Below are 7,471 nucleotides of genomic sequence, written 5' to 3' on the forward strand. Positions count from 1 at the left end.
ACCTTTCTAAATTTAATATTATATAGAATTTCCTCGGGTCTCTATAAAATAGAATGAAAAGCCCGGGTGGAAGCAGAAAAAAAAGGAAAAATAAAAAGTCGAAAAGAAAGAGGGAAGAAGTCTAGTGCTAGGTCTTACTTACACTTCTTTATCTAACTTTCATTTTTGAGTACTTTATTTGTTCTCTTATTTAGATTGAAAGAAAGAAAAAACTACCCTTTCTTTCTCTTCTTTATTTTGGTCTTATCCCTTCGACGAATTTCGGCTATGACCAATGCCCTACTAGCTAAATAGCGTAAGAAAAAACTACCTGGAAAAAAAAAGCAAGGTGCACCTTGAATTGAACTCGATGAATTTCGTTTTTCTAGAGAGATTATTTTTGCAAGATTCTCCATTGGTAATTCCAAAATCGAAAGAATCTAAATAAAGGCGCTTACGCGGGAAAGGCCCCCCACTACTTCTTCATTCAGGAGGGAGGGGGGAGACTAGCCTCATTACTTCCCACTGGGCGAGCAGTGCACCTAACCCACCTACCTACTCATCAATCACGGTGTTCAGCTGACTTGTACTGATAGACCCCAATTGTATAGGAATTAGGCGCCCATCTTTTTACTGTTGTCAATGAATCTCTTCCATGTTCAATTCTACTCTATGTTAGAACATCTCATTGAATGCTATTCTGATCTAAGTGGTCTTATTATTTGTCCCGTGCTAGGAAGCATTACTCCTCTTTTCATTCCAAATTCAAGAATATGACAGATACGATTAATTGGTCTGTGCGCCTCTCTTATTACTTTTTTGTATCCCCCTGTTCTTCGGATGCAAGTCGATCCTTCTACGGTCAAATCTCAATTTATGGAAAGCCTTCGATGGCTTCCTTATAAAAACATCAATTTTTATTTGGGTATAGACGGTATCTCTTTATTCTTCGGGATATTGACCACATTTCTGATCCCTATTTGCATTTTAGTGGGTTGGTCTGGTATGAGAAGTTATGGTAAAGAGTATATTACAACATTTCTAATTCGTGAATTTATATTGATCGACGTGTTCTGCATACTGTATCTTCTACTATTCTATGTTCTTCCCGAAAATGTGCTAATCCCTGTGTTGTGCGGAGCTGAATATCTTCTATTCGCTGGGATAAAGCCTTTCCTCTGCAGGGGCCTTATGCAAAAAAACCCCTACGGGCGGTCGTCCGTCATCCTAAAGCAGTCCCCTAGAAGCTTTGGGGAAGAGAGGTAGTCTTGCGTGTAAGCATAGTTTTTTTGGTCGGACTCGCACAACCCAACTAAGAAAAACCGACCCTAACATACATATCTATTTTCTTTTAGGAGGGTACTCTGAATAGTGGGTACCTCGTAGGACCTCGACCCGCCTAGTCGGGTCTTGTATGGATATGCAGGAAGGGGTGTTCCTAGGTGTCTTTCAGGGGTTGTGTTTGTTCGCGAGAAAAGATTCGTCAGCAAGTAAGGTTGAAGGGTGTAGATGCACTTGTGCAAATTCGGGTAACAGCTACAAGGGAGAAATCAAAAGAAAACTATACCTGACCAGGGATGGACGTAAACGCGTAAGCTATCGAAGGTAGGGGTAATCATCTAGGTCTTATTGTGAAGAAAAAAGTCACCCGCCACAGCAGACGGGTTGCTTCCTCTGTCGTCGCCGGGGAGCTCCTAGCAAGGAGACCTTAGGATAAGTTGCTAAAACAAAGGGGATGGGAGGATCAACCCGTTCAAATAATCCCGAAGAAAGACAGTTGGCAACAGGTAGACAGATTTTTTTCCTCTTCAAAACACAAGAAAATGCGGGCAGGGTAGAGCTCGGTGGAGGGTTCGAGTATAGGGTAGGGTTCTTTCCTTAAGATTCAGTTAAGAAAAGAGTTCCAAACCTTTATGCTCTGTACAAGTGCTGCATACAAGTTCTGGGTAGGATGATTGACAAAGATTCAACACATTTGAACCGCTCACATCACAATAGTAGTAGCGTAAAGGCCGTAAGTACCGAGGGGGCTGCCATAACATAAGGATATTACTTTCACACCTCTCTCGATCTATTGCGTGAGTAACCCTACTGTGCCTTACACGTGCTCTACAGGCTGCACGTAATCTTTCTTCCTACCGAGCCCTTTTTTTTATTTGGAAGACGGGCATTGCGTTCGGTTCAAAAGGCATGGTTTTCAGTATGTCTCCAGATAGGTCCCTCACTAGTCCGGCTAGCTATTGAGTGGTTCTTTCAGGCAGGAATCAGGCTTGGCCTTATGGGCGGGCATCTCCTGCAACGTGAGCGCCATTATTCGACACCACTCGAGAACCAAAAGATTCATTAGTCCAGGCTGAAAATACATTCATAGATTGTGGTTTAATTCCAAGGCCGATGACAGAAGCTCGAGATGGAGACGTATGAGGTGGAAGCCTCACGTACGGTTCTCAAAGAAGGGAGTGGCTACTTACTGGAGCTTCGATCAAGCACCATCGATCAATTCCTCTTTGAGGCCATCCCTGACTCTACATTTATTATAGGGGTATGGGGTTTGAGACAAAGAAAGATCAAGACAGCATATCAGTTGTTCGTTTATACTTTACTTGGATCTATTTTTATACTATTAGCTATTCTATTGATTCTTCTCTAAACAGGAACAACCGATTTACAAATCTCATTAACCACAGAATTTAGTGAGCGGCGCCAAATCTTTCTATGGATTTTTTCTTTCACCTCTTTCTCCGTCAAATTGCCTATGGTACCAGTTCATATTTGGTTACCCAAGCTCATGTAGAGGCACCTACAGTAGGATCAGTCATCTTGGCAAGAATTTCTTTAAAACTGGGAACCTACGAGTTTATAAGATTTTCAATACTCACGTTTCTCGAAGCGACTCTTTGTTCCACTCCTTTCATTTATACTTTAAGCACGATTGCTATAATATATACTTCCTCGACCGCTTTACGGTAGATCGATCTTAAGAAGATTATTTCTTACTCCTCAGTAGCTCATATGTATTTGGTTACTATTAGTATGTTTAATCGGGTGACGGCCCTACGCGCAGGCAACAACAACACCAGCTCTACGAAGTCAGAATCGAATCTTTCTGTTGGCTTTCCCAATTCATTCGTGAATAATAATTCAAGGGCGTGAAGCAAGTACTTGTAGCTACTTTGCCTACTTCTTATTATGGCGGCTATGTTTTTGTGGCAAAAATGAATGAAAATCGAGATAACAATGCTATTTTCAAATCAATTGATCGATAGCCTGATCTATTCTGATAGATCGAAAGAGATAGAGAGGGAATCTCTCAAGAATAAGAGGAAATCTCCTATTTCTATCTATTTATTAGACAACTATCTATTCTTGATCAATCAGAAAGAAATCGATATGTATCTAATGGAGTCTACATCGTACGTAGAGCGCCCAAGCACTTTTTAGGCCAGCTCAGTTCTCTTATCCGTCGGTCCAATGCACTGGGCTCATTTCATGGAGGGAAAAGCCAAAATATAGTTGTTTTGTTCGCTGCCTCGACGCATTCCCTTCTCTCCCCGGTATCATCTCACACAGAAAGAAAGAGCGCAGAGCCTCGGCCGGACCTGTAGGTTCACTAACGTAAAGTAAGGAGTTGAGCCTGAACCGGCGAACCGAAGTCAATTTTGAAACCATAATTCCTACAGCTAACATGTGTCCAATCTAGTGGGAACGCGCAGCTCAAATGAACCTGAGCTGCTATATCGAATCCCCCGATGTCCATCGGGGACCAAGTGCTAAGGCCGTGATCTGCAGGAGAACAGATCACTCATTCTTCTGTTAGGGACAGTGCACAAACGACAACTTCAAACGTCGCACATCCGCCGCCTACCTACTGTTTAGGTGGTACCAGCGAGATCTAACTAAGGTAAGGAAGTGTCGCGGCTGCTCCACTCTGCTGCGCTGCGGTCTCATGAACTGAACTTCATTGCCTTCCCGCATGCAAAGTGAATGGGCGCTGTGTCATGGGTTAGTTTTGGGATAGGGAGCAAAGAGAGACCAGAAAAATGATTCATTTGGATCGACGAGCTTTTTCAGCCTAAAAACATAGAATCAATGGAATATCTGTCTATCCATGAACATCTATTCTATTTGTATATCTAGGGGATCTCTCTATACATTTAGATTTTTTTTGTTGGAATGATATGATCAGCTAGCCATAGCTGCAGATCAGCTACGCTTAATGCGGGATTTTTGTTAGATCAGATCTTTTAGGAAGCTATTGGACCTAGCGAAATGGGTTTTGAGCCTTCACGTAAGCAAGCGTGAGAGAACCGGAACACGAACCTACCACTTCCCCTGACCGACTAAAATACAACAGGCATGACCTGGTTTGATTTAAAAGAAAGGCAAAGGGTTTGGCAACAATAAAATGGCTTTCTATCATAGTTGAAAGGGTTCCAAACCTTAACTACTTAAGTACCAAAGGCTATTATCGGTTGGTTTCATAACGGGGTTGTTCACTACAAGCTATCAGCGCTCAGCGCTGTCTTAGATTTATCGTTGACTTATTTTATTGTCGTTCAATCTCTAAGGCTGGTATCCGCAAAGAACGGAATAGTGTATGTGTCCTAAGGTGAATGAAGCCCTAGCTTCTAGAGTTCGCTGCTTTTCCCAGGCTGGAGAAGGGCTTATACTGCTCGCCTTTGTTTGATATGTTCATTCAATACCAATACAAATGAAAACTATACGAAAGTGGAAGGGCCAGTATAGAAGCTAGAAGTAGCTAGCCTATAGTAGTCGGCCTAACCGAAGCCTCACGACAACAAAAAATTCACCTTATGAATTGAATCTTAAGTAGGGGGTTTAACCCGCCCACCTACCAATTAAAGAGCCTGAGAGTAAGTGTAAGCTTACCCAGAAGCTTGAAGAGCTTCCCTTCATTTGCTTCGTAGGAGTTGTACAACACATAGCTTGAAGTTAGAGGGCCCATACTACCTGCCTAACCCTTCGCGTCGAGGGACCGTAGATCGGAAAGCGCCTTCGAAACCACCCCATTCATCCAAAAGAGAAGGGAAGGGGCCTATGTATTTGCATGACCCTTGCAGATTTCACTCTATCTATACCCGGAGCCACTCCTCTAGCGGTCCTGCCACTACGCCGCAGAATGGGAGCTCATGTGGAACCTTTTATTTTGGCATAACAACGGTAGAATGTAATAAAATATTATGGCCGCCTAATATAGTGGACGGAGATACGGTAAACTCGGCCAAAATATGAGACCCAAAGGGCCTAGCGCGCACAACCCTATCCTATCTGAGTCCGAGTTTACCCCTTGCACTTCAGACAGCCGTCCGTAGATTCATAAGGAGGACCTCCTTTTCGACGTACAAAAAAAGTACGGTACATATGAGGTTGGTCTTTGTCACCGTGGTGTATATCATAAAAATCATTCGATACAAGATAGGGTCGTCCACATGAAGGAAAAACATGAATCCTTTCTTATCTTCTTTCCTTAGAGGGAAAATCAAATAGGGTCTTATGGAGGGAGGGGGAGGGAAAAGGCTTGGGCTTGCCTATCCCGATAGGACGTTATAAAAGAACGGGAGCTGTTGAGAGGTACTAGTAACTTTATCAGGGAATTTCTCATCTTAGTAGGAGCTTTCCAAAGAAATTGCTTAGTAGCCATATTTGTAGCGCTTGGGATGATTTTAGGCGCGGCCTATTCCTTTTGGATCTATAATTGTGCAGTTTTTAGGAATTTAAAACCTGATTTCCTCCATAAATTCTCCAATCCAAATGGCAGAGAAGTTTCTATACTTATACGTTTTCTTGTTGGAGGGGCGACCGTACATTAAACTATCAAAGAAACTAGGGTAAATGAATGTGATCATGACATTATAGGTGTTTGCGATGGGACGGATGCGACTTCCCTCAGTTAGTTTGGGTGGCATAGCCCGTTGCATAAGTCCTCCCGCCCCCCCCCCCCTCCTCTTATCCATTTCTTTAGTCTTTAGTGAGCCAAAAGCTTGACTTTACTAAACTAATAAATAAGGCTCACACTAGGCACTTACCTTTTTTGGCTGTAGGGTTGGGGTGGCTTGTTGGGTGAGACTAATAGAAAGAAAAGACGGGGGGCAACCATGCATGGTACTTCTCGACCCCGTCTTCGAGGGACAGTGGAACTAGCGACTCATGAATGCTGTCGGGTTAGACGAGCCAATAACTCGAAGACGTTCGGTCTATTTTTTTAAGCAAGTATCACAACTTTACCTTATTCTCACCATGATACGGACTCCAAGTTCTTATGGCAGAGCACAAGGAGATTTATTATCAATATGATGATTGGAATTGAAACTAGAAGCACGAATGGGGTCCTCGTGGTCAAAGATAATCAGAGCATCAATAACAGTAATGTAAGCATGAGACTTTTTAGTAGTACCGATGAACCAGATGGCCGCGGCAATGGAATCTAGGATGGAGGACTTGTAGTATCTCTCTTGATTTGGCAAAAGTGAAAGACCCCCTAACATAATTCAAATGGAGGCTGACCGCTGATCCCACTCTGGCCTGGCAGGGCAGGCCCCTGTGGTTGCGAGCTGGAGCTGCCATAGCTTATGGCTATAGCAATAGGTGGGCCCCAGTAGGGAGAAAATCCAGGATAACGAGCGCTCCGCCCACCAACCGGGCAGCAGGAGCTGCGGGAAAGTGCTTGGTAATCCAACAATCCAGTGAACCGGGCGGGGCACTCGAAGAAAGGGGGGCACACTGAGCAAATACGAGAAATTGGCCAGATCTGCTTTCTTAAAAAGCAATGACCACTGCGGGAGGTCAAACCAAGTATTTATGGAAGCGGGGACTCGTCCCGGTGCTATATTCGGACCTAGCAACATACGGGCGGTCGTGCCTGAATTTAGACTTGACCAAACTCTTCTTTGTTTGAGCTGCTCCTAGGCACGCAGACCGAAGATCTCACTTGTCCTGGACAATTATGGAGATCTTAGTGGGATGATGGAGGGAGTCTCAATCGATCTTTTCTAGGATTCCTTATCACGCCACACATGGAGATCTTTCCATTGATAGATTACAGGGTCCTCCCTTGAACGAATTCTGAAAGGCTAGGTTACTACCTGTTTCTACGGAAGAGGTTTACTTTTTACCACCTGGAGATCATATAGATCGGAATCTAGATCGATAAGAACGAAAGGGTTGGTGTGGCCACAGCTACAACTACTGGCGCTTCAAAAGGCTTAAATTATAAGGGGGCTACTGAAAGCCTTTTTTTAGGTCCTGTAATAGGGAGGTGTAAGCCTCGAAAGCCTTTGGTAATTCGGTAGGGCGAGAAGCCCTTAAGCCAAAAAAAAAGGGAGTCTCTGACTTCCTTCCCCTATTTTTTTGATGCATTTCATTCTCTATTTGGCCCGCTTCAAACAAAATGAGAAAAAAGGGTCCGGTCAATAGCATAGCTCTTTCTTTCCCCGGTCTCCTTTCGAAGGAGAGGCCTTCACATTCCTAATCC

General features: G+C 43.6%; 1 pseudogene; it reads left to right on the plus strand.

Annotated features, from left to right (window-relative positions):
• The first annotated feature begins 482 nt into the window (after window positions 1–482).
• Window positions 483–3,132, plus strand: LOC132607945 (NADH-ubiquinone oxidoreductase chain 4-like; annotated as a pseudogene).
• Window positions 3,133–7,471: the final 4,339 nt, after the last annotated feature.

Source organism: Lycium barbarum, chromosome 8, assembly GCF_019175385.1.
Source record: "Lycium barbarum isolate Lr01 chromosome 8, ASM1917538v2, whole genome shotgun sequence".
In the NCBI taxonomy this organism is placed as follows: domain Eukaryota; kingdom Viridiplantae; phylum Streptophyta; class Magnoliopsida; order Solanales; family Solanaceae; genus Lycium; species Lycium barbarum.